This window comes from Aedes albopictus, chromosome 2 (genome assembly GCF_035046485.1).
Source record: "Aedes albopictus strain Foshan chromosome 2, AalbF5, whole genome shotgun sequence".
Lineage (NCBI taxonomy): Eukaryota > Metazoa > Arthropoda > Insecta > Diptera > Culicidae > Aedes > Aedes albopictus.
The window spans coordinates 229,180,943-229,206,222 of record NC_085137.1 but is presented as its reverse complement, the minus strand read 5'-3'; the positions used below and the strand labels follow the sequence as shown (position 1 = coordinate 229,206,222).

Sequence of the window (25,280 nt, the reverse complement as noted above, 5' to 3'; positions counted from 1 at the left end):
TCTCCATATACCAACGGGGTTCGTTTTTATGTTGAACTTCTAGTAAGATATTTGAAAAAAAAATAGTAACCCTATAAGTATAGTAGAAAGAAACATACTTCCGATAACCTTATTTGCTGTTTTGTATTGATGCGTACCGTTTCACCTTGTTCTATAAGCAAAAATACGTTTGAACAATGTTAATTTAGTGTTAGGTTAAGGTACACCGGGGCAAGTTGAAACGGGTGGGGTAAGATAAAACAGTGGGTTAACATGATGTTTTCTAATGATGATGAACAATTTGATTGCCATAACACATAAATCCTGTATCCGCAATAATCGGGACACAGAAATACAGAAATAACTCTGCAATGGACACTTTGAAATTGCTCAAATTTCACCTGAGAACATCTTAAGATGTGTAGATTTCACCTGCAAAATTTCATTTGAATCAGGGCAGTACTTTTTGTTATAGCAATGAAATAGTAGAACATGGGCATTTGAATTTTGTACAGCACCTAGATTTGCTTGTCAGCGCTTTATCTTTTGAAATTGGAAAAGGATATGGCTGAAATTTTTAACACAAACCTCTCAATATACGTTTCTTGCATGGGCAAAATTTCAAAAAAAAATCGATGCATTATCAAAAATTTTATAGCCAAAACATGTATTGCGACTAACCCTGATTTTACCCCTTTTGACAGCAATTAGTGAGCACCCCTTATTGTTCTGATTGTACTGTTGAAAGTACAATTCCAAAAATCATGAAATTTTGCAGGCATAGTGTGCACTTAATTAACTATCCTCTGTGAAAATTTGATGGAAATTGACCGAGACATTTAAAAGCTATGAATATGCTAACATCGCATATGAAAAACACGAAACTTTTTCACTAACACTCACCCCTATCAAAGCTGGTAGCTCTCACACCAGTTGATCAAAGTTGATGAAATTTTGTATGAAAGTGCCTTTGTCACGGTGTGCCAAAAACCGTTATTAACAAATAAAAATGTCCACCAATTTGGCACCCGTCATTCGAAAGATATATTATCCTAGTATCTACTCTGAAAATTTGAAAATCTTTCATCGAGGGAAATTGAAGGTTTTGTCATTTGAGCACATTGCGTTATTTCTATAGGATTTTCTTATATGAGTAAATATGGACATATGGTGATTCTACAGCCAATTATAGTTTCAATCCAAATAAACATTATTTTTTCAAATACTCACCAACGTGTATGATGTTTAGGCAAAGTTTCTGCAAATTTGACAACATTCTGTTAAATTCCTTCCTTTGAGATTCCTCTCAAGTTACAGTTATTTGAATAATTTACTCTATTTCCCTTAATTTTACCTATAATCGCTATAATCCAATTATTTCCATGCGACTATCAAACCCATATATGTCATCAGAACAAAAATGTTAACCTTTTCAGAAATTAGTATTTATTATTTGTGATTTTTGATCCAATTTGCGATAAATTGGAACCAATCTATTGATGGGTTTGATAATCACAATGGTATGGGAGCTTAAGACGTTTGTAAAATAAATTTAAAAAGTGTATCTTTCGAGTATCTTCTTACGAGCTGAATCTGAGCTATTTAACGACTGAAATTTCATCAATGATAAGAAATCCATGCGTACGTTTATATACGTACGATTTTATGTATAAATAAGTGAATTTTTATAGAGTGTCATAGATTTATTATGTGTTATTACTGTGATTTATTATGTGTTATTAAATTGTACTTTTAATGATATGTGAACGCACGGTTTCTAATGATCGGAAGTTTAAAAGAAGTATTATATTTCGTTTTCTAAACAAAAAGACAACTTCGAATAAGATACGACAAGAAGCACAATAGCTAATCATTTTGAAGTATAGGAAAATTAATATAAATTGTTTATGCAATTTTCAACCTTAATGTCAAACACAGGATTATATGTATTGTTCCATATGTATTAGTCCGGGGCACGGTTATAAGGAAAAAAATGGAAAAACTCTCGTTCCTGTATACTTTTTGAGTGCTATTTTGCCCTCATATCAACTGATATCAGCTCAATCAAAGAAACTATATTTTAACTCCCGCCTTTTTCAAATGTTCATGCTATTTAGTATGAGAATTTACTTCTTCAAAGAAAAATCGCTAGGGGTATCCTTTTGATCCCTAAAAATGAATTATGTGATCTCTGAAGAAAACTTCACGAGAATCCAGACCTCCGAAGACCACAAACCGATGTAATGTTCGTTAAAAAATATAAAGCTTTACCCGATCAATGACGATATATTATTATTTATTGTTAATCCTTACATGTTAAACGGCGTAACCATGCAATTCGGTTTTCTTCCGGTTATCTTTTTCCCCATGCCTTAGATCAATTTGCGGTGTTCGGAGGGTTGATTCATCGTCAAATTTCCTACAGAAATCATTCATCATTCTAATTTATAGGGATTAGGGGCCACCTGTGGCGATTTTTCTTTGAAAAGGTGATTTTTCCCATAGTAATTTGTATGAAAACTTAAAACGGCTGGCGCTAAAGTATAGTTTCTCCGATCGTGCTGAAATTTTGCACAGTTGATATGGGGCCAAAATGGAGCTCAAAAAGTGTGCAGGAGTGAAATGTCTATTTCTACCAATGCTAATATATATTGTTATTGTTACAATGATGACAGTTGTTTAAGGATGTGAATATGAGATTATCACTTAATCTATATATATAAAAATGAGTTTGAATTGTCTTTGAGGCAACAAAACTCACGAATGGCCGAACCGATCAGCATGACCCTTGCACGTTTCGATTCGTATTCATGGTGGCTGTGTTTATATGTATGAAAAGTTACGAAAATCAACTCCAAAAGTTAGAAAATTGATAAAGTTCTGATTTTTATGAACTGGGAAGAAAATCAACATGATCGAAATCAAACCAATCTAGAGTGCGGTGCTCAAATTAGCTCAAAAGCTGTCAAACCACCACAAGATTGGCAAGACAGAGTTTGCCGGGACAGCTAGTTATTGATAAATTGGAGTTGATACCCAATATCGTAAGCTATAACTCCAATTATCTGATGGAATATTTTTTTTTAAGATCGGTTATCCACGTTAAAGACACATTTTTACTTTTTTATAATAGACTAGAACATATTTTAAACATGTGGTAGATTTTCTTCCCTTTTTTCAAATTATTTTAAAAATGTCTTAAACTTTGAGGCCAGCGTGACTATCAAACCCATCAATATAATGGTTTCAAATGTATCGCACATATGCCCAACAATCACGTATATTCAATACAAATTGCTAAAAAAAATGTTTTGATGACGTATACGGGTTTGAAACTTGTATGTAAGTAACTGGATTATAGGTAACATATTAGGGAAATATGTTGGGATATCAGAGTAAACTATTCAAATAACTGTAACTTGTGATTCCTCTAATAAAATGTTGTCAAATTTGCTGAAACTATGCTTGAATATCATACATTTTGATAAGTATTGGAAAAAAATGTACATATATTTGTAGAAATCATAAATGGCCGTAGAACCACGATATGTGCATATTTTCTCATATATGAAAATTCTATAGAAATAACGCAATATCTTCAAATGACAAAAACTTCAATTTCCCTCGATGAAAGATTTTAAAATTTTCAGAGTAGATACTAGGATAGTATATCTTTCGAATGACGGGTGCCAAATTGGGGGACATTTTTATTTGATAATAACGGTTTTTAAAATTTTTCACACACCGTGATTTGTATGTATCACAACTGCCTACGAAATTTCGTTACTATTTTTGCTGTACTTTGGTCGGTAGCGCAAAATAACCATCTGTCATGTAGATGAAAATTGGTCGTGACTGTACAAAATAGTTAAACGCACATCGTTTTGTTTTTGAGCTACAGTTAAAAGTAATGCACCGATTTTTACAAAATTTGGCACAAACAATAAACCAACATCAATGAGCATTTAGTATTTTTTTTGTCCGTTTTTTTATTCATGGCAGAGCTACAGCCTTATTTCTGTGTTTCGATTATTGCGAATACAGGCTTCAGTTTTTGATTCAAACAATGTTTTAGCGAAGGATACATTTCCAAATTGTATTGAAATCTTTTTCAAAACCTCACGTTTCATCTTGCCCCACCCGTTTTAACTTGGCCCGGTATACCTTAACAAAAATTTCTTGTCATCTGCGTACTACCCATTATAATTGGGAATTGCCAAAAAATAGTTTCAAAACGTGTACTGAAAATGTTTAAAAAGCTGGACTTTCAATCCGGGGTGAAGTTGATCTACGTACGACATAACATTCTGAGATTAGAAAAAATATTGAACATACTAGATTTGATAATGCAGAATCTGGATAAGTTTTTAAAATTCTTTCAATTGACGAATTTTGAATTTTTGAAATACAATAAAGTAACTTACTAAACTTATATGTTAACGTCAATCTTCACTCAAAGCTCTGTATGTTCCGTAAACCTATCATGAATTAATAAGGTGTTGATGGAAGGCGATTTTTAGAAAGACTTTTTTAAATGAATCTGCAGAAAAACCTTCAAAAATTCTTCAAATTTATTCACACAATTGATTTACTTCCAAATTTCTTCCATTGAGGCATAATTGTAACGTCTTCAGCGGTTGAACAGTAGGCTGCGGCTTATTTTTCAAAAGTTGTTGAAGCCTGGAGTTCGTAAGTTCTTCTGGATTGAAATGACATAAACAGAGAATCCTTTGAGTTTGAGCCAAAAAAATGCGATTTAGAAGTGGCGCTATCACATCAATGTTTTATGTTTTTCTGTAATAAAATGGTGTTTTCACTCCAAGTACCACAACTTTTTCAATTCTCAATCGATTTTCAACCCTTTTTTAATAATTTCTCGCAAATTAAATTTCAAATAAACGCATAGAACATTATTTTTTTTTAAAGTCACGCTAAATAAATTTACAAAAAAAATAACTTTAGTTAGAGTCCAATAACTTTTTAACCGTTTGCCCAATTTTAATTTTTTTAGTGTGCTTGTGTATATAGTTGTTTTGCATATAAATTCTGTGAAGGTACAGTTTAACCTTTAAAAAATCGTTTCAAAAACACGTATTTTATGAGAAAAGTCAGAATTTTGGCAATGAAGCATAAAAGTTTCGGTCCTAAAATGAAAAATTTCTGGATCACAAATATTTTCATGTTCATGTGAGGTAAAAAAATTGAAAACAAAATCATGCAATGTATGCAATGTATGATGATTAGTATTTGGTTTGGAGTAAAAAAATGCAAATATTCGTCAAAAACTCCAATTTTACATGAAAAAAACTCCAATTTTACATGAAAAAGATGACTACTCTGACGAATAGTATATTCAGAACAAAGATAGGCAACAGAAATATCTACAAAAGCACGAAAAAGATTTGAAATATTCAAACGCCTAAAAAGGTATCGGACTCTAAATTTATTAATTATTATTTTTTTTTTTTGAAAAAAGAAGAAAAAATAAATGATATCTTTAAAACTCATATTTTGCGTAACTTTGGGTAAAAATTATGTTCTACGCGTTTATTTTAAATTTAATTTGTGAGAGATTCATAAAAAAGATTGAAAATCGGTTGAAAATTAGAAAAGTTTTGGCACCTGTAGTGAAAACACCTTTTTATTACTCGAAAATTCAACTTTGAGGCTAGTGCGCCACCTCTAAATCTCAATATTTTTGGCTCAAACTCAGAGGTTTCTCTTTTTATATCATTTGAATCCAGAAGAGCTTACAAATTCCAGGTTTCAATAACTTTTTGCGGCTTATGCAGCCTGTTGAACAGCAATGTCCAATAACACAATTACAGTGTAGAGAAAGCATGATTTGTATTCAGCAACGAATTTATATCACATTTTGATATCAATTTATCTTTACTTAAAATTTTGTTTTTGGTTTGCTGTCATTTTAAATCAATGTAAATATTTAGTGTTAAATTTTCAAGTAATCTTTTAGTAAATTATGTAAAGTAATTCTAGGGATCCTTAGTGCAATTATATTATTGGATTAATGATTTGATATCAACCAAAAAACTCTACATTTAATGATATTTTATTTTTCTTGCGCTGGTAAAAAAACAGTTATTAATCAGCTATTAATTTGCCATCATCAGGAATTGTTTTCAAATTGCTGTCACAGGAACATTTTTCTGCTCTCATTTTTGATGTTGTAATCGACCAAAAAGACAACAACCTAAGTAATCAAAATTTTCAATATCACAACATCAAAATTAGTTTTCAATTTGCTATCAGAATATGCTCGGGTAACCTCCCCCTCAGATTACGATACCATTGAGAAAAAGAACAATACCTTGTTCCTTCACGCTTCTGCATTATATTTTTAACTTAAATTTCAACAATTTGGACGACAAAACTATGAATGTCCATTTTCGCTTCAAATGCTCATGCCCCGAACTCCACTATCAAAAATAATTTCACATTTTATTTTTTTTTCTTTTTTTTTTAAGAATATTATAATGCCTCACACCTTTTTTTCTCTATTCAACATTCAAATAACGTTCTTTATAAAGATTTTATATAAGTACATATAAATACATGATAAAAAATGTCTTCAATATTTGCGAGTGCGAACTATTTTATGTCTATAAAACGCAGTGACAAGAACATCATACTAAACAATCTAAATGTAAAATCCCTATCCTCCGAGTTTCTAGTCTAAAAACTAATTGAATCGAATTTAGTAACAAATTGTTTCTATGAGCAGAACACGTCAAATGCATCCATTCACTAGTCCGTTTGAATACGCAGTAATCACAAATAAAATTTCTCACGCAGTGATTGGCCTCGGTGAAATTCAAAGAAGCAAAATGAGTACGACAATGTCACGAGGTCATTGAAACAAACATTCTATCACCAAAACAATCTTCTAGTCTAGGCACTGATTTCACTTCACGGCACGCAGTCTATAACTGATACGGTCAAGTTCAAGTTCATGTCCATGTTTTGACTTTAAGATCGTAAAATACAGCTTTGCAAACGCACTTACATCGTCTTGTTTTGCCGACCAAAAACTGCACGCACTTTAAATAGAAGACCGATTAGGGAATGTTTTCATCCAGTTTATCGATTGAAGTCGCTTTGTGGATAGACTGAGCGCTGCCACAGAGCGTGCGCCGAACATGTGACGTAGCGAAAAATTGTTTACGAATGATTGTGCAGCACCTACCGACAACGACTGACACCCGCACCCGCCGCTATTTATGCTGTCCGGCGCAGCCCGGTTGCCAGACACTACAGGATGAAGCGAATAGCACTTTCTCAGAATCAATTTATAAATTAAGCGCGTATTGTAGTATGTATTCGATGCGAAACTGCTTGAGATGAATTGCGGAGTGTGGTACACGTGCGGATTTGCAATTTCGGCAAATTACCATGCGTCTCCATTGCGTGATAACACATCTGAGACAATCAACTGTGCTCTTTTAGTCTCAAATTTGAGGCTGAATAAGGGTGAGATTGTGAAGTTGTCATTGATTAGTTTGATTTTTTCCCGTGTAGCTATCCGCTTAGAATATCACTACGGCCCCTGTTCCAGGGGTAAAAGTCCATCAAACAGGGAACAGGTTGCGGCCAAATTTAACGGACACTCACAATTCATTGACACTCCAAGCTCAGGAAACAATGTAAAAAGAGCTGGAACAGACGACGACGTTCGGCTGGATCGGAGGCTTTTAGCACGGTTCGCGAAACCTACTAAAAGGCTCATGATTCGGATGAAAAAAAAAACCTTTGAATAAATGTTTCCTTTTGAGTGAAGTCAGTCGATTATATTAAACCCAATGATTGTCAGGAAAACGAGCTTCTTTTGCCAAATCTCGGATACTTTTTCAAAACGCAAATACACGCAAATCCTACGTTGATACGTCGTTTTGAAAAAGTATCCGAGAAATGGCGATTTCAGTTCCTCGGATGATAAAGTTCTGGGATGCTTATTCAGCACACACACTTCCCCGGATTAGGGGCCCATATAGCCGAGGCGGTAAACGCACGGGTATTCAGCATGACCACGCTGAGGGTGACGGGTTCGATTCTCGGTCGGTCCAGGATTTTTTCGTCAAGGAAATTTCCTTGACTTCCTTGGGCATAGAGTATCATTGTGCCTGCCACACGATATACGCATGCAAAATGGCCATTGGCAGAGGAAGCTCTCAGTTAATAACTGTGGAAGTGCTCATAGAACACATAGAAGCTGAGAAGCAGGCTTTGTCCCAATGAGGACGTTACGCCAAGAAGAGAGAAGAGAGAGAGAGAGACTTCCCCGGATGTGTAGATATTACATCTTCAGATAAACCTGATGTATTTTCTTGCAGTTAATATGATTCTGTGTTTTCGGCCCGGAGTATTGTAACTATAGAATCTTCTGAAGCAAATAGGATTTATCCTATTTTTTTTTCAGAAAGAATTTGATTATTGCAATCATGTTCTGAAAAAATAAATACTTGTTTGAGGTTTTGCTATAGGATATATTTCCAACTATTGACGAGAGATTACTGTTACGTTTATTCCGAAAGTCGTATGAAGAAGTAAAGTGTTTCAGATCTATCAGTTTGACCTCTTTTCTTCTGAAATGCTTAGAGCGCATTGTGGATCAGCACATCCGTGATGTGCATTGGGCCAATGTACCTCTTCATGTGAACATCCCTACCAATCTAAAAGTCCACAGTGACTCTTTTACATACTGTATTTCATGACGAGGAAGTAGCTGAATCTGGTGTTGAAATGTGCAACCTCTCTGCTAAACACTTTTCAAGTGTTTTTTTCAAAAAGATCCTGCTCCTGTGCATTTAATCAGTAACGCTTTAGCTGCTAGTACACAGGGTCAAATATTTGTCCAAAAAGAAACCAATGCTCAAACATCTTGTTTGACTCGATCGAATTTTCATTAGTGTCTAACTGATGTTGTTTCTTGAGTTCTTTCCTTGTCAAATATTTGACCCTGTGCACTACTGGCCTTTGGTTGATGTCCCCAGTGATGTTATATCCATCGAAAGTTTTCGTTTTTCTGAAAATGAAGTTCTAAAGGGGCTGAATAAAATGAAATCATCATCTGCAGCAGGTCCTGACGGTATACCCTTGATCATACTACGGAAGTGCTCTGCATCATTGTATGTCCCACTCACCATATGCAATAGGTCAATCGCTGAATCTACATTTCCCAACAAATGGAAAGAGTCCTACATGTTTCCTGTGTACAAAAAAGGAGATAAGCGGGATTTTAAAAACTACAGAGGAATTGCTTCATTGTGCGCTGGGTCGAAGCTTCTCGAAATTCTCGTTAGCGATGTTCTATTCTCCGCTTCTAAGTGTTATATTTCATCTGACCAACTTGGATTTTTTCCGGGTCGTTCCATTGATACAAATTTGGTACAATTCACATCGCACTGCTTGAGACACATTGATGAGGGCTATCAAATTGATGCAGTCTACACTGATCTTAAATCAACTTTCGATCGGGTTGATCACCTTATCCCAATATCTACCCGAGCAGAGGAGAATAGCAAGATAATAACTACGAAATCACATTACCTGTTTTTATATCTTGTTTTGTTATTAATAAATTATCAAGGCATATCTTTTCCATAACAAATTTTGTTGGACAATTTCCTTTTGTTATAATCAAGCTATTGATATACATTAACTAAATTACATTTAAATAACATGTTTTGTTGAAGTACAAGTTTAGTTATTGTTGTAGTATTGATCCACTTATCAGCAATAGCACAACAGTAACAAGTTTTGAAATCACAGCAACAATTCGACAATTATGACCTGTCCCTTTGTGTTGTTCAATTTTTGTATTCAGTTAAGAAGGAAATTTCTGAACGACTCCTTTTAAGAATTCCATAAATAATTTAAGCGGATAAGCACTTGGAAGTTCTGAAGGAACTTTCGATAATTCCCTGGAGAAGTCTTCAAGAGAACACCTCGCGTAATTTTCTTAGAAGTTTCGAAGGTAATTCTTCTGAGCAATTATTAGAATTCTTGGCAGAATCTTTTGGAAAACTCCTGGAGAATCTTTCGGAAAAAACTCATGGTGAAATCCTCAAAGAAGTTTTCAGAGAAATCTTAAGATAAATTTCAGGACTAATGATCACAGGAAATTCTGAAGAAATCCTTGAAGGGATTCTATGTAGTATTCTTGAAGAATTTCTAGATGATTCTTTGAAAATCCATGAAAGATTCCGTAGAAGAACTCCCGGAGAAATTTCTGGAAGATTTTTGGAGTCATTTATGGAAAAGTTTATGACCAAATCTGTCGACGAATTTCTAGAAGAATTTTATGACAAAGTCACTTGATAAACATATAAGGAGTTTTTGCCGGAATCCGGAAAGAGGCATATTAGAAAAAAATATTGCCAAATAATCTAGTGAAAGTCCTGTAGGAATCATCAGAGGAAGTTCAGGAGAAATTATAGAAAATTTTTTGGTGGAATCCTTGTAAAATCCAGGAGGAATATTCGACATAATTCTTGAATCCAGGGAAAAAACGAAGGAATTAAAACAAAGTTTCCGGAAAAATTGTAATAATCTGGACAAAATTTCCAATATCCCAAAAAAATTCAGCAAAACTGTTGAGCATTCTAAAAGTTCTTCAGTTTCTATGCTGAAAAAAAAACAAAACAAAAGTCACAAATTGCTATCGACGATCAATCTTTTTCAAGTACACGTGTTGATTTCAAAACCGTGCTCCGAAAACAATTAAAGTAGAACAGTTTATAAATTACAGGTGAAAACCGAAGCTCGTCGTTTTTGATAATGTAGAAATTACTAATGTTCGATTATCTTGCGACTTCAAATCTCTTAGAATGAATTAAAAGCTGAATATAGTATTTTTCGATCATTTGAAAATATTGCTTACGTCAGAGTGATGAACCTCATGTTATTAGCGGCTTGTGAGACAAAGCAAATAATTTTATATAATAGGTATTATAACTTATTTAGTAACGAGTTTGATATCATAGCAAATTCTGCTCTCCCATTTTTATCAATAACATATTAATATCCAAATTTGTTATTGAAATATTTTCCGAATCCACTGTTATTAAGTTGTTATTGAAACTAACAAAACAAGTTATTGAAATGGTTTCCCAGGAACATTTTTTTTGTTATGGAATTTGTTATTTTGCCGCTTATGACAGACAAGTTTATAACACAATATATTATGGTAATAACTTAGAAATTATCGATTTTATTATTCAGTTATTTTGCCCAAATAACACAGCTACTTATGCTGTTGTTATTCCCTTCTGCTCGGGTAATCAGTTTCGTAACTTTTAATTCCGACCTATGTTGCTTATCCTTTGACAGATACACGTATTTCGACTACCGTAAACCGGGGTCAAATTGATCTCCGGGTCGAAATTGATCAGACGATTTTCCATTAGATAAAACATACTTCAAATAGTTTCCAAGCAAATATCGTTTGGTATCAGCTCCCAACTGCACAATAGTTGAAAGGAAACTACTTAAAATATGCTAAGCCTAACCGAAAAACGTGTGATCAATTTCGACCCGAAGATCAATTTGACCCCGGTTTACGGTACCACTTGTAATCTTCCTCAGTGTCTTACAAGTGGTAGTCGAAATACGCGTATCTGTCAAAGGATAAGCAACATAGGGCGGAATTAAATGGTACGAAACTGATTACACTCATTCGAAGAGGGTATTCTGCTTAGAGGGTTCGAAAAGTCGATACAAGCCTAATATCTAAGTTAGAACGATTAGGAGCTCCTCCGTTCTTCACCCGTTGGGTGGCTCGAATCTTACCTGAAAAATCGGCACCTGTCTGTCAAAATACGTGACGTACATTCGAATCACTTTACAAACAACTCTGGTGTACCCCAGGCAGAGCGTTCATGATTAACAAAATTTTTAATCATGATTAATCATTGATGATTAGAATTCTAATTTCTATGATTATTGGTTATGCTTAATGATTAATTTGATTTTTAGGATGATTAAAGATTATGATTAATGATTAAAATTGGTTTTATCTATGATTACTGATTATGATTATTGATTAAAAACAGCTTATTGATTAAAAATCATGATTAATCATGATTAATCAATCACAAAAACTGGAAATGATTAAAAGGTTTTTGCTGTTTAAAATATTTTTGAAGTTTCAAAAGTAAAAGTTACTTTGTCTGGGAGATTTTTGAAAAAAAGAATCACACTTAGAACAGCATTTGAACTAATTCAAGTTGGATCATATATTTTATATGGTGAATCATTTTTGGTAATGAATGATTAATGATTGATTAATTCTTTTTCCTTATGATTATGATTACTGATTAATGATTAAATTGCAAAATCAGTGTGATTAAGATTAATGATTAATGATTAAATAAGAAATTTTAGTGATTATGATTAATGATTTTTGATTAATCTTAATCATTAATCATTAATCATGACTAAATTTATGATTAATCATTAACGCTCTGACCCCAGGGCAGTAACTTAGGTCCGCTAGGTTCTCAATATTCTTTAATGATGTTTGCTGCCTGCTACCACGTGGTTACCGCTTAGTTTATGCTTACGATCTGAAGATATATCTTGTTATAAAGAAACGCGAAGGTTGTGTTAAACTGCAGCGGATTGTTGACATCTTTCAGGACTGGCGCCTTAGGAATCATATGACTTAAAGTGTACAGAAATGTACAGTCATTTTGTTCAACCGAAAAAAAAACGCCAAAAACATGGAATTACCAAATTTGCGGTACTCAGCTATCACGTGCAACTGTCGTCAAGGACCTCTGAGTTCTTCTAGACGCCAATCCAACATTCCGGAATTATTATTCCGACATGATTGCGAGAGCCAACAGAAACTTGGGTTTCATTATGCGAACAACAAGAGAATTTTCAGATCCTTTCAGCCTACGATCGCTATATTATTCGCTGGTCCGATCAGCGCTAGAGACAGCGTGCGTTGTGTGGAGTCTTTACACGAATATCTGTATTTTGAAAATGGAAGCTATTCAGGCCAGATTCACAAGATATGCTTTGAGATTACTACCATGGAAAGATATTGCAAACATGCCGGAATACGAGATTCAATGCCGTCTACTTGGCATGGAAACGCTGCGCCTTCGAAGGAACTCATTCAGAGCATCATTTGTCGGTAAACTGATATTAGGAATAACTGATGCACCGAACATCCTGGAAAAGTTGAACTTTTATGCACCATCAGTTAGCTTGCGTGTAAGAGATCCGCTGAGACCTGAATTTCGGAGAACTGAATAGTGAATAAGGACTGTATCGGAAATTAACTATAAACGTTCAAAATGCTCTATCTCGAAGCACATGAAATCTCCACAATATAGTTAAGTTTAGAACAGCTTGAAGAAATTTGGAAAATGTTTAGTATTATTGAAAACATGGTTTTATGAGTATACCACACAAAATAACAATCTGTACAAACTGCATTTTTTTTTAAATTTTTTTAACGTTTCAATAATTTGTGGCTAAAAAGAATTGTATGAGGAACATCTGGAATATAATGATTATTACTAGCAGTTACAGGGGATGGCCAAAATGTTTGGGATAGGTAACTTTTTTTCTCCCACAAAAAAATTCAACATGCAGTAACTTTTCATAGAGTGCATCAAAAAATCTCAAATTTTGACTGTTTGTCAACCTATTATATGTGCACCATTGGTACAAATTTGGGCTCGATTGATCAATTTTTCGCGAAGTTATAACCGTTCGGGTAAAACACTGTTTTTTAGACAACTCATCTTTGAGCTGTCATATTTCGGAAACCAGTGAACCGAATTGAATGAATTTTTTAACGTTTATCAACAATATATTGATACTTAATACGACGTTATAAAATGTAATATTTTCTCACGGCCAATTAAGTTATACCGGGTTGAAATTTTTACCCATATAGAGGAAAATAAGTCAAATTTACAATACCACACAAAAATTACTAAATGTGTTCTATATTCAATCTAAATAGGCTCTAATATATCTGATTAGAGATAACTTGAGAACAGAAGTGGAAAATCTTTGGATATCAACACTAAAATTTATTGACTTTGATGTAAAAAAATTAAATTTTTTCGAGAAAAATCCAAAAAGTGTCAATCTATGATAATTTTTTTCAACGTTTAAAAAATACCAATGTTTTAATAGTTTGTGGAGCATTTACATATTGTTAGTGTACGTTCAAAATTTCATTCAATTCGGTTCACTGATTTCCGAGATATGACAGCTCAAAAATGAGTTGTCTAAAAAATAGTGTTTCACCCGAACGGTTCTAACTTTGCGAAATATTAATCAATCGAGCCCAAATTTGTACTAATGATGCATATATGATTGGTTGACAAACAGTCAAAATTTGAGATATTTTGATGCACTCTATGAATAGTTATAGCATGTTGAACTTTTTTGTGAGAGAAAAAAAAGTTGCCTATCCCAAACATTTTGGCCATCCCCTGTATGTACATATAATATATCACTCAATACCGACTTTTAAAATTCTTATTCTGGATAGAACAACCTGCAACATTTAGAATATGGTCTATCCCAAAAAACATCTACATTTTGGTCGAACTTTGACGCTCTGTTTCAATTATCTTCAGAGGTTATAAAATTCCGTTCTCTGATAAAACTACCTATTCAACAGATTTCAATACATACCCAATTGAAAAAAATGCAAATTTTCAAATTATTTTTTTTTATTTGCGAAATCGTTCTTTGAAGACGCATAAAAAAGAGTATCTCGAAAAACAGCCATTATTTCATTTTTAAGAATTGCCCTAAACTGCGGAGCCATTTTTTCTTGATAAAAATAATTTTCATATATCATGAGCAATCTGGAAAAGAATATATATGTGCAAAAACAAGAGAAAAAACTGAATATTTTCCCACAGTTTTCGCAATTTTAAATTTTTAGGAGGTGTCCAAAATTTTAAAAACATATGTGCAATCTTTGAGATAATAGCCCAAGCCCAATGATTATTTTTTGAAAATCAGAACTGTCATTCTTTATTCAAAAATTTTTTAAAGTATCTCCAAAAATAAAGTTATGTTTATTTCGAACAGATTATTTTTTAGGCAATTGTGAACGTTTATAGCTAATTTCCGATACAGTCCTTATGGACTCAACGAACCCGTTACTGCAATGTGTCGCGAATTCAACCACGTATATCATCTGTTCGACTTCTCCATCTCGATATCAACATTTAAAAGCCGACTTAGACAACTACCTTGACATGCGGAATCTGTGTGAGCGGATAAGATTTACAATCAGGTGAGTATCTCTCCAATATACCTAGCCCTGAAGAAAGCTGCTTCCTGAGGTTTTGTTTTTTCTCGGTATTCAATCAACACCTGCACTAAAATGTGTAAAACCTACTCATAAGTGCATAATTTGCAGACCACACAAAAATGTGTAACAGTTACACATTCTCAAAAAACAGCTCGTACACTCGTCTAGATGTGCAATGTTGATATTTTTTTGTTTTTCAAGGTCACTAGTAAACCTAGCTAGATTAGCGTACAAAAATTTTTGTGAATTTACCGATTTTGCAGACACTGGAGCTGATTTTGTAAATGTGCAAGGGTTACACATTTTTGGTGTAGTCTGGAAATTATGCACTTTGGTAGTGCTGAGCAGCGTTAGCGTGTTGTTAGTTGTTATGTGCATCACAATCCTTTTCGCAAAACGCTCTTCAGTTCAGGTAGTAGAGGGTTGGTGTCGCCAATATAGTCTTTCGCAGCCACTTGTCAACCGAATACTACCCCACAGTAAAAAAGCGAGCCAGCATCTTTGACCCCCATTGTGCGTTGAACCCCATTTTGACAGCAAAATTTTGTAAACAGTACACTTTTCTGGACCAACACTTGAAAAGCGCGTAATATTTTCCACAACAAAAGAGAAAATTTTCGAAAATACTAGCAGAATCATGAAAAAATCTAATTCTCTTAGCTGAAATATGTTACAATAAATAAAAACGTGTTCAAATTAGGCCGCAAATGGGGATGCAAAGAACTTTTTTGTTAAAGAAAAAATATCATTCGTAAACTACGCCTAAATCAAATGTTTGACCTGAAACAGATGATGACTTCAAAAACATGGCCGCATCGCAGCCGGTTGGTCTTTCGGTAAGTCCGAGTAAATATCTATTGTTCTTTTCACGGAAAGGCAAAACCGTAATTGCGTTCCATCTTTGCGTCTTTTTTTTACATGCACCTAGCAGTTTAAAAATCTTACAAAGACGTTGTGTTGTTTTATGACATGTACAATCCAGTGTAGATTTGGCACTGTGTTCTTACTTCACTAAAAACACTCTTCTAGGGTTAGTACACTACCCTAGGAAACCAAAACGGGATTGGTGGTCTAGTGGCTATCGCTTCTGATTCAAAGGTCCTGGGTTCAATCCCTGGCCCGTCTCTTTCCTCCTACTTTGTAACTATTCATCTTTTAATTTCTTTCTCTACTCTACATATACAATTTATGTATAGGGTGAGTGTTCCAATTATGGCTATAGTACCAATTATTCGCCATAGTTGATTTTCACCCTTTTACGATGCAAATCAACAAGAAAAAAATTGTAAACAACGGATTACATTCACAAAAGATGGTTGCATTCATTCAAACTCCACATTTTGCTTAAATTATGGTAGACATAAATCATTTTCCTTAAAATTTCGGCTTCCTAGCACCCTTTTTCGCATTAGTATACCAGTTATGGTTAATCCCATAAGGAATGCATGCAAATAGTGCGAAAAGGAACCGAAGTTAAAAAATGTAACCATAACTGGTACATACATGATTCTTATCATTGGCAAACGCTGTAATAAATGCTAAAAGTAGTTTTGGCTCCGTTTCTATATTTTTAATGTTACGTATGGAAACCAAGCTATCTTTTAACATATTGATGACATTCGTTGATCTTCTCGTTATTTTTGTACAAATAATTTTTCCTTAGGTAGTGCCGTAATTGGTACAGGCACCCTATTCTTCGAGCAGGCCGAGAAGAAGACTCGCCGATTTTTCAAGGAACACCCAGACGTTGTCGCAATCAACGCTGACAAGGTCAACAACAGAGCCGAATATTTATTCAATATTACACAACTGCTTAATACTGACAAACCGTACAAGAAGGTGGACGGACAAGGACCCGACGCTGATGTTCCAAATGGAAAACAATAACATCGTCCGGAGACTTTCAGGACAGACTTGTTAGAATTCCAAAATGGCCGCCACAATGGCCGACTTTGGTAACTACTCACGATTTCGAGAGCACAAATCTCTTCGTAAACAAAACCAGCGTACCTGTTCTTTTTATTTGAAGCTTATTACAAGTGAGCAAGAGCAGAATAATAAAATGCACTGTTGTTTGAAGCTTGCTTCTTGAGATTTGTGTGTCTGAAGTTCTGATGCACTGTTGAAGCGGGATTTCAAGACGTTTGTCCTTCATATGGCAGCCAAATTGCGAACATACAAAGCAGTATGTCCAAAGATCTATGGTCAACCTAAGGCCCATAAACCAGGTTTACCACTGCGTCCCGTCGTGCCCTGCATGGCATCTCCAGCGTATGAATTGTCAAAATACATAGGAAGCATACTACGAAAAGCCCTGACAAGCAAGTATAATATCAAGGATTCGTCCGAATTTTGCCGTTTCGTCAACGAAATCCAGATTCCGCAAGGACACATTCTTCTGTCGTTCTATGTGGTATCACTATTCGCTATGGACGTGAGTAGAAACGAACGAGAATCACAACAAAACGACACAAAATTCCACTCTCTCACCAACATTGCCTATCCCAACAAATATCCAAAACACTGACGAAAGATATCCCAGGAATACAAATAGCCTATAAACACCGACGAACCGACGTGACAGTGGTGTTTCAAAACTGTCCCCCTCAATTTAACGGTCGACCAGCAAAGCGAGCGAACCCTTCTGTCAAATCAGCGCAGACGTGAACCTCTTCCTATATGACACGGGGGTTTGGGATCAAGCTAGCAAACCAACGCGAACCGTTATAGAGGTGGCGGTAGTGTTCGGCTATTTTTCATCATGGCGTCGCGGACAACAAATTTGAATTTGTTTGTTATAGCTGTCACGTCGGTTCGTCGGTGCTATAAACACAACAAAACAATTAACACACTACTACCGACAGTCAAAGACAAAACACCAGACATGAAGATGAGCAACGTAATTTATAAGATAGACTGTGCGGACTGCAAATCGTGCTACATAGGGATAATGAGCACTAAATTAAAACAACGAATATCTGGACACCGATCAAATGTAATAAAAACTAAAAACACTACTTGATGAAGGACACACAAATACTGACACAGAAGTTCTCTGGGTAAGGGACAAAACCGCTCTCGTCAATCAAAAAGCTAACACGAACCATAATTTCAAACTTGAAGAGACGAAAGTAATAGACATACATAACATATACAACACAAACCACACTGTAAATAAACGCACTAACACTGATAATCTCCATATAGCTTATGCATGACTATTACACACATTGAAAAATGAGAGAAATAGGAGACGAAACTAATGATCAAAACAAACTTGAAGATATACTAAAATCATTGTAAACACAAACACTAATGTAAAACACCCTGACACACACAATGACGTTGAAATGACATATGAAAAGCAATGGTGGAAGACAGCAAAACTTTTTGTCCGAATTCGACCAGCGCAAAATATTGCAGATTATCCGACGCACAAACCGCCAAACTTAGTCGGACCAAGTCGAAGCACATTGAAAAAATCGTGACCACAAAAAAACTAAAATTAACTACTGACTCTTCCAGAAACAGACCATTTTTTTTATATGACAATTTCACGTTATTCAAAACCAATCTTGATGAAAAAAAACAGTAACAATTCGGTAACTTAGAGTTAAATTATTTCAATGTATCATTAGGAGGATTCACTTAACAGTGTAAACTGATTAAACTGATTAAACGTCGCGATCACCAAGGCAACCTTTGATTATTTCATTCGTAAAATCATGAAACATTTCAAATAAGCAGAAAACCATGCCTTACGCAGCAATTTAATCTGTTTAGTGAGTACCCCTATTATTTTTAAAATTGATCATTGATCATTGAACTATTTTAGAACCCTTGAAAAAGATCCCAAATGAATCGAAACGTCGGGAAAGATTTAAGCCATCTCCCAAAGCTCTTTTTTTTTAATATATAAAATTCGTTTATTTTGTTTACTTAGATGTTAAAAACAATAATTACAATACTATAATTAGTTACATCCCATGATCTAAACAAAACTCAAGACTATCAATATCAATTGCTGCATTATTTTGATTAATGTAGACGATATAGTTGTAGCTCCGTACCAATATGTTAACCCATTGCCAACCATACCTTACCAACACACCGACATCCGCATGAATTTGTGCAGACGCATAGGTATATTCTGTCTGATGTGGTTACAAATGATAGCAATCATTACTTCCTATCCCTATCCCAACATTGACCTGCAACCTGACGTGCAACATGTAATTTTTACAGTTGTTTAGTAAACTTATGCATCGGTTTAAATTTAGGATGTGTATTAGCAATATTCACGACATTTTTGATTGACGCTTTTCATATGGACATTTTTGGATTCCGCTTGAAATAAATAATTAGCGTTCTCTGGTTTGTATATGCGCATCGTGCCTGGTTTTTACACAGCTGCAGGCTCATGTTTCACTGACAACCGTTCCTGAAATCTATTGATGAACATTAAGATGATCCAATAATGTAGAATCATTATTTTTTCTAAAGCGCGATATCAAATTTTAGATTTTAGCATGTGATTGTACAACAACTTTTTGCGAACTGTTAACTAAATTTATTCCATATCGACCGGAATCTCACTGACAATCGCACAGTTACACAGATGTGAACAATAGTCTATAAGGAGAAATTGTGCAAAATTTAGTTGATTTAGATGAAGTAGGCAAAAAGTTACGTTAGTTTCAAAGTGGCACAATAATTATCAACTCACCCTTTAGTTACGCCCCAAAACAAAAGACCGAATTCGATTTCATTACAATTCAAATCCATGCCTTGGAAGGACCATCGCATATTACAATTTTTTGATCAAAAACCAACATTTTGTCATAACTTTTCAAAATATTGATCAATTTTCATAATTTTTGTAGAGAAAAACTCTCTTTCAACAAGGCTTCGAACAAACTTGACACCCAAAAAAATCGAATTGAGCTCAAAAACTTCAAAAGAAACTCTTGCCCCACTCGAACATTTGCCCCACTTTACTCTATATTATCTAAATTTGTGCGAACTTATTGTAATATTTTCAAAGCTACTGTATCATCTAATGTCGTTTGCCTCGAGTTCGCTGAAAATCGATTCCGCTCTATAACAACCATGTCAGGTAAAGAATGAACAAATAAAATGCTGAATCGTGCAACAGTTAGCAATTTACTCTTTTTCGATATAAAATAATAATCAAATGTCACTCTGGTAACTCTAACGTTCTGACAAGCTTTCAACCATATGCGACTATTGCATCAGTAGTGGTACGTCAGAATTTTCCACCACTTTCACAATACCTCGGAGCCGACAAGAGGAAAGCGGAAAACCCGTGAAACGTGGGTAGTTCCAGCCCGAGGGGGTACACGCAACCAGAAACTCCAACCTCGTGCTGGTAGCTTTCGGATCCGGTCGTTCAGTTACAGCTCAGCTTCGTCCCTTGCTTGACACACCAATCTGATAGCTTGCTCTTTGGCTCATGTTTGGGTATGCCCACCCAATTCATCACCCACTGCACTACTGGTGGTGACTTAACTTCCCTTGTGCGCTCGGCAGTCGGTCTGCATCCGTGGTGTGGCTTGTTCATTTGGTGATATGTTTGGCAATGTGACGCTGGAAATTGTGATTGCGTTAGCGAAATTTTCCCCGGGCGTTATTTTTTCCTCCGTTCGCGGAATGTCCTTATTCACGGTAAATTTACATAGTAATCGTTGCGCTCGCGAGTGATTTTCAAGTGTGGGGAAAGCATCATGCGGCATCAGCTGGTTGCCTACGTTAAGGGGATTGTCTCAAAGCGATAAAGTGTGTAATCCCTGCAGAGGAAACTGAAATTGCTTATAATGCAGAATAATGTAAAAAGTTTGGAAATACGGCATTGAGCAAGGCGACACAATTATTGCTCAGTGCATACATTACAAAAGAGTGCAAAAATCGCAACGGTCTGATAGTGTGAGTGTCGTGTGCTAATGCGATGGGAAAAGGAGTAAAGCTTTAAGTTACCGTGTACTTGAAGCAGTAGTGAGATTAGTTCAAGGTAATAATTGCGAATATCTGGTATTGATTGATGCTGTCATAGAAGAAGACCTCTTTCTATTCATAAGCACCCGGAGTCGCTAGGAAAACTCCATGAATGATTCCTGTTAGTTGAGTGTGAGTGAGAAACTTTTAGATTCTAGGTAGAAGACATACACACATGTCTCGGAATTGTGTTGTTGTTTGCAGTTTTCCCGAAGCGAAAAGCGAAGAGTGTATAGCACGAGTAAACGTTCACGTGGTTTATTGGCTTCCTACATCACATGCTTTCCATAACGTAACCGAAGCTACATAATCCAGGAACCTTGACAACGTTGGGTTTCACGGAAAAGTGAATCCATGTGAAAACAATTGTTCTGGGAATTTTACCAGTGAATGGGATAAACACATAAAATGGACCAGCAGCATCCATAGCTGGTATTCTGTGTATGTTGAACGGTTGGCACATGAAGCCACCGGAAGTAACTGAGAAAACTCACAGAAGAGTACGTGACGGATCTGTTTTGATATGAACTTCAACGTTCCCAATTTGAATAATAGAAGAGCATTGATTTTACCGTATGCGTGATAATGTTTGCACCATCGTACAAATAAGGTACCCATATCACCTGCACACACAATGTCTTGGTTTTTATTGCATGCACGTAAGCTCTAACTCATATCACAGTAGGTTGCGGGTAAAAAAATCCGATTTCTTAAGGTTAAAATTTGCACCATGAAGGGGTGGCAGCGGTAGTCGGGACTTGTCCACGCGCAAATGTTAAAAAAGACATTTCAGGAGTGTTCAGGAGAACCGTAAAACGGTCTTGGACCGAAAAAAAGCAAGGGCAACTATTCCCGAAGGTGTCCACTGGTCGTCCAAGGTTAACATGGATTAAGAAAGCTATCGCTTCCACCAAAAAGAAGATTTGAGTGAATTATATGCGCTCAATGAGAAAAATGGCAAAAAAACGTGAAATCAGCGACTTAACGGCATGGCATATCGAAAAGGAAAATTACGGTGGCCTTTATGATCCTTCGACCATAGAAAAAAAACTTACATTATTACCAATGGCATCCAGGAGCTACGAGTGGCGCCATATCCCTTTCGTGACGGAGCGCAAAAAAGTGAAATCTCCATACAAATTGCTCAACTTTGGCTCTCCAGAACTCTTAGATTTCCCAAAAAAAAAAAAATTATTATTTTTCATCATTTGAAAGAACTGCTCTTTATCTTTTGATTTCTAGCGTTGACTACGTAGATAAATCGGAAATGAAAAACATGCGACAGATAAACTTTTCCATGTTTTACCGTTTTTGCCCACTTTTTGTTTACCTTGTTGTGGTAAATTTTACAGGCAACGTAAACAAAAGTTTGTTTCCACACAACAAGTATAAGTAATGCCTGAATTAGTGGAACAATTCACATCATATAAAACAAAGTCTAAACAGATGAAAAAATATGCAAAACTGTTACCTCTCAACAGCACAATTGTGTTGGTTCGTCACGAAAGGGATATAAGAAAGTCTTGAATTTGCCCGAACGCAACATCCGTTTTTTTTTCGATTTCCGAAAAACTATCGATCCGTACCAAATTCCAGAATCAATAGTTATATTAACTGTTGTTTGTGTGTCAATGTCTACACCAGTAAGCAATGTCAAAATAAAAAAAAAAACTTAAAAATTGGCTTCTTTAGCGGTGTTGGGATAATTCCATATTCTGAATCTGCATGCCAAACTGAGCCGAAATCCAAATTTTCATCAATTTTGATGCCCGGGAACCTATTTAAATATCAATTTGAAGTTTATATGGGAGCGATTTGTTGAATCACCCCTCGTTGCATTTTGTACTGGGCGGAGCTGTCAAACAGTTGCCTAGCTGTCAAAAGGTGATTTCGAAAAATATCTTTGAAATTGATCTTAGGTATAAAAAAAAAGTTCTAAAAATCTGAAAAAAATCATAGTGGCTCAGAAAAAGGTGCCCTTTCGTATAAAATCAAAAAATGAATACTTTTTCCAAAATTTAAAACTCCAATTGTTAATCTTGGCTTTGACACTACCACCACAGACAAACAGACGTAACACTCTGATGATTCCCATCGTACATCGATTTAACGGTCTATTTAAAAATTTGATAGTTGGCCAACTGGCCATCCGTGGCGCTCGCATCGTTTTTGTTAGAGTTTGACGTTTGCCCACTACCGCCGCCTAGTTGATGGTCGGCCAAACTCAGTCCTTTTAGCATTGGGCGAACATGTTCCGTGACTATAATATGAACCGAAAAATGTTCGTAGTGTTACGTCTGTTTGTCTGTGCTACCACGGACACTTTTCGACATTTGCCGGTGGACAAATCACGAGCTTGGTTGCCACTTAGTCATTATGCAAGTGTTAAACTAAGAAAATCAACACATTTTATTCACAGCCTACTATGATATGAGTTATAGCTTATATGCCTGCAAATAAAACCAATACATTGTATTCACAAGTAAAACTGGAACGTTATTTAACAATGGTGCAAACATTATCACGCATACGGTATATTTTAGTCAACAAAGGTTCCCAAAGTATGTAGCGGGACCAATAAGGCAGCGATTCTAGTTTAGATAAACACTTTAACATTTCCAACGAAAATGATGATTTTGTATAAGTTGTATTTTTTTTAAATTTTATTACAAAAACCAACTTAAATATAATAGTGTTTTTGATATTTTTTCTATAAAGCGTCATCCACAAATTATGCTACGAACTTTGGAGAGAGATTGGGAGAATGTGACCGAGCATTTTTTGTGCTGATTACATTCAGCAATACGAATTTACTGAGTATCAGCAATTATTTTTCAACTTGCTGAACCATCCAGCAATTATGACAGTTTATCAGTAACGTTGTGCTGAAATTTAGCAAAAATGTTGCTGAAATTCCAGTAGCTGTTCAGTTCTTCTGCTCCTGGCCATTAAACGTGCAGACAGATGACCAACTTTTTCGTTCTCATCCTGATGAGTTCAGCTACGATACCATCCTTACCAGCTGATTTGTTGGTTTTGAGCTTGTGAATTGGATCAGCTCGGGCCTCGGCTGCACTGATGTAGTCGTTTCCTCCATTGTACTGACAATTCGTGTCTACGTTCTTCTCGTCATTCAGGTGCGCCCGTCTGAATAGGTTCCCTTATCCTTATCCTTGCAAATTTCGGCTCGCGGTACGAATCCTTTGCGGGATGCGTTGAGTTTCTGGTAGAACTTCCTTGTTTTTAGAAAATTACACAGCAGTTACATTTCCATGCATTCCGCTTTATTCAGACGGCATTTCATCATCCGAAAGATGCGGGTCTGCTGATTCCGCTTCTGTTTGTAACGTTCCACGTTCTGTCGGGTCCCTTGCTGCAGCATTACCGCCCGCACTGCATTATTCTCCTCCAAAACCGTTCTTCACTCTTCGTCGAACCATTCGTTCCGTCGATTCCATTCCACGTACCCGATGGTGCTCTCGGCTGTTGATGATGGCTCCTTTCACTGTACTCTAGCAGTCCTCTTGAGGGGCCTCATCGAGCTCGCCCTCGTCTGGCAACGCGGTCTCGAGATTCTGCTCGTATGCTGAGGAGACATACGGTTGTTTTAGTCGCTCTAGGTTGTACCGTGGCGATCGCCGGTACCGTATATTGTCGATGACGGAAAGTTTTGGGTGCAGTTTGACCATCACCAGATTGTGGTCAGAGTCGATGTTGGGCCACGATAGGTCCTGACGTCGATAATGTCGGAGAAGTGCCGTCCGTCAATCAGAACATGATCGATTTGAGATTCCGTCTGCTGTGGTGATCTCCAGGTGTAACGATAAGGGAGGCTGTGTTGGAAAAAGGCACTACGTATGGCCATGTTTTTGAAGGCGGCGAAATCAGTGAGTCGTAGGCCGTTTTCGTTGGTCTGCTGGTGGGCGCTGAACTTTCCAATCGTCGGTCTAAATTCCTCCTTCTGGCCTACCTGAGC

The 25,280-nt window shown here is 35.8% G+C and overlaps 2 protein-coding genes and 1 long non-coding RNA gene across 4 annotated transcripts in view; 2 read left to right on the top strand and 1 right to left on the bottom strand.

The window, feature by feature from the left end:
• LOC134287952 (uncharacterized) overlaps positions 1-25,280 on the top strand; it is a 746,963-nt gene that overhangs the window by 318,328 nt on the left and 403,355 nt on the right. The window lies entirely within an intron of this gene.
• Positions 1-25,280, bottom strand: part of LOC109432867 (phosphopentomutase) — a 132,244-nt gene that overhangs the window by 20,544 nt on the left and 86,420 nt on the right. The window contains exon 1 of one of the 2 annotated variants that reach the window (XM_029856613.2): positions 7,004-7,180. The exons of the other annotated variant lie outside the window; for it this stretch is intronic. The gene's annotated coding sequence lies outside the window, so the exon portion shown is untranslated. Of the gene's footprint in view, positions 1-7,003; positions 7,181-25,280 lie in introns of those variants that run through there. 2 annotated transcript variants of the gene reach the window in all.
• Positions 20,629-25,280, top strand: part of LOC109401384 (START domain-containing protein 10) — a 92,102-nt gene continuing 87,450 nt past the window's right edge. Inside the window, exon 1 of the mRNA XM_062851272.1 lies at positions 20,629-21,320. The gene's annotated coding sequence lies outside the window, so the exon portion shown is untranslated. The remainder of the gene's footprint in view (positions 21,321-25,280) is intronic.